The following is a 3,555-nucleotide window of genomic DNA, read 5'->3' as shown; positions in this document are numbered from 1 at the left end:
AGCTGGATCAGGTGTGTTTAGCCAGTAAGGAGCTTCAATGGCAGGTTGTGTCATGGTGGAGGGTGGCTCGAGAGCCGGTTGGACCCAGATGCAGAGGCGGAGGCATGAGGATCAGGGCTAGTGGGTTTAATTCACAAAAAACAAACAAAAAGCGCTGCAGAGCAGGATGTCAGAACAAAACAAAAAACTCACTGTGGCGTGGCGTGGCGTGGCGTGGCGTGGCGAGAAACATGGAACATGGCATGACATGAACACCAGACAGGAATAATGGATCAACACAGGAGGAAGGCAGAGACAAGACTTATATACAGACAGGGCAGACAAGACACAGGTGAACACGATCAGGGCAGATAGGGACCAAAGGAAGTAAAACTCAAGAAACAAGACAAGACAGGAAACCTTTCAAAATAAAACAGGAAACAGAACCAAACAAGACAGGACAAGAACTAAAGCGAAAAACAAGACACAACAAACTGAAACCATGACAGGTTGGTTGGAAAAAATGTATGACACCGGCTTTGAGGCCTGGATCTGGGGACCCCTGCTGTAGAGTGTCAGCAGCGTGATGGGATGCGCAATGCAGGGATACCCACCATCACCCAAAAGGATGTATCCCTTCAGGTGGGTATGTTTGACAAAACTTGGGCTGTTACGCAAAACCCGTTAATCATGGACTGATCCTGGATACCCAACCAAAATGTCTAAAAATTTGGCATTGGAATCAAATACAGCCTGCTTTTGAATTGAATAAAAAACCTTCCTGTTAAAATAACAAGCTGCATTTTATTTTGGGGCCTTTATTTTTTTGTGGCAGCCATTGAATGCACCCACGACCTTTTGGAAGGCAGCAGACCCAGCGAGCTGCTCAAAACCAGTGGCGACTAATGGCCACACTGGGAAGCCAAAGAACCTGCGCATCAGCTGGAGGACAATGTCACTCACAGATGGCCCCACCCTTACATTGACGTGTTCTCCCCACCATGACAAAGGTGGATAAAGGTGGAGAGGATTTCATGTAATCCATGGACACCAGTGAAGATCACAAATCATTGAAGAAAAAAGGTTCAGCGCACTGTCTTGTGGGTATGGATGACCCAGTTCCCAATGTTAAAGTGCCTAGGATAGCACAAGGGTCAAAGAAAAATAATTAGGTGTATGATCAAACATTAAACTTTTGTCAATAACAGACAATGGAAATAATTATGAAATCATCATCAACGGTAAAAAAAAAAAAATTAAAAATTGCTTCAATTATTAAATCAAAAACAATTACAAAGCATAAAAGTGAGACAAAACATAAGAAAACTAACACAAATTTAACGTTCATAGGGCTGCAAATATTTTTCTGTGACAGATTTTAAATATTACGTTTTTCCTCTTTCTCCTTCTTGTTAAAGGTTTGTTTCAAAAAAGATAAAAAACAGGGTTTATTTAATGGTAACTGTGCTCTCGTTAACTCTGAGACCTGTAGCAGACAGTGGAACTTAGTGTGTGAACAAAGGTCTCTCAGTTAATCATTTTTATATCATTCCTGTTTTGGCGCTGATAAAATATGTGCAGTTTGAAAGAATGTTTTTGTTTTATTCCAATGTTATCCAGGATCAATGTTTCCAGAATTTAAATTAAACATAAAGCTTCAACAATTATTGTGACTATAATGCTTTTATTTTATTTAAGTCAAAATGTGTTTTTTTAAGCTTTTGGCTTTCAATGTCATTCGGAAAAGTTCACCTCCGCTACAGTTTGAATGAGGATTTAGCCTTGATATGACTTTTTTATTTTAAGTCAAGTCTGTGTGACCACATCTGAGCAGCTGTGGAGGTGTTAATGTCAACACCTCCTTAAAAAAAGAGCCTTTGCTGTCAATGAACTTCTCTCTGTATCTATCAAGGTTCATGAGTGGTGACTTGACAGTTTAAAGAGCTGTACTGCTGTATAGAACAGTCAGCAAATTAATTTACCTTTAAATTATTCTTGGACAAAATAATTATTGAAAGCGGATTTCCTTTCTGTAAAAGGATTGAAATGTTACAGCCCTGCGTCATGTGGGTGTGTTCCTGGTGCCTGCCTTTTTTCTCCTACTCCTTAATCAAAAGAAGGAAATAAAAGATCTGCCTTTGGAGCCCTTCGTGTGGGCTCTCCTTTTGGTCTTCCTGCTGTGTCCAGGTGGCTCATTCAGTCCCCTGCTTCACACTCTTTAGTTTGGTCCCATTGGTTAAACTTCATCCACGAACATGCACTCACACACCCAGACACTAAAGCAACCTTTTTTATTCATTGTATTTTGTTGTTTATTATTCTTTATACTCATTGAACTACTTTGGTGTGGTGCTGAAGGTTGAAGCGAAAGTGAGAGCAACAGTGAGATCCAAAAAGCTGCCTGAGACCCTCAAAAAGAAGACTGTGCCTGCTTACGAGTACGGTAAGGGATTTTAAGAAAACCTCAAAAGAATTTGACATCAGTCAATCCACCACTGTTTAAAATTGGAGGACTTTCAAAACAGCAGGTTCAACCGCAGATCGGACCGCATGATGCTAGAAGAAGTCAATAAAAATCCTAAAATATCATCCCAGGACCTACAGCGGGCTTTTGCTCCTGTTCATGTGAAAGTACATGACTCGATCAGATAGAGACTACACACGTTTGATGTTCATGGGAGGTGTGCAAGGAGAAAATCATTGCTCTCCAAGACAAACATTAAGGCCAGACTGAAGTTTGCCAGAGGGAATGTGGACAAAAATAATGACTTCTGGAACAAAGTTCTTTGGACAGATGAGTCCAAGATTGAGTTATGTGAACACCAGAACGGAAGACATAAAGAAGTAAACCAAATACAGCATTCCAAGAAAAGAACCTAATATCAACTGTGAAGCATGAAACTGGAAGTTTGGGGACGCTTTGCTGCAGCAGGACCTGGCCAGCTCATCCTCATAGAATCCACTATGAATTCTGCTGTCCGTGATGTGAAAGGAGCTAGCTAAAGCAGAACTGGGCCCTGTAACATGACCCAAAGCATACCAGCAAATCTACTAAGAAAAAAAGAAAAGAAATGAAGAGTCCTGGAATGGCAAAAGTCAGATCTCAATCCAATTGAATTGCTGTGGGGTGAAACCAATCAAACTCTTTCAGTTGAAAGAGTTTGGCAAAGAGGAGTGGGGCAAACTTTCCTCACATCGGCGTCAGAGACCAGATAGATGGCTACAAGAAGCGTCTCACTGCAGTTATTTTACCCAAAGGAGGTAAGATCAGTTATTGGGGGGTAGGGTGTCGTAACTTTTTCCTTAATTAAAATATGTTCATATTTTTTGTTCTTTTAGGACAAACAATCTTCTTTTTTGGGAAATTGTTGTTAAATCATTTTCTTTTCAAGGGAAAAAGATTGAACTTGGAAAACTCCAAAACCACCAATTCATCAGTGTACCTTTTTAAATCTTTGATCGAATCAATCCTTTTATTGAACAGTAATTGTAAAACAGTTAATAGGATCATTAAAATCAGCAGTAAAATTTTGGTCCAAGGACACGAGTCAATCATGACAATTTACAATAAAAGAG

Source organism: Oryzias latipes, chromosome 2, assembly GCF_002234675.1.
Source record: "Oryzias latipes chromosome 2, ASM223467v1".
NCBI classification, from domain to species: domain Eukaryota; kingdom Metazoa; phylum Chordata; class Actinopteri; order Beloniformes; family Adrianichthyidae; genus Oryzias; species Oryzias latipes.
The sequence above is the reverse complement of the archived record's forward strand: the minus strand, read 5'-3'. Positions refer to the sequence as shown.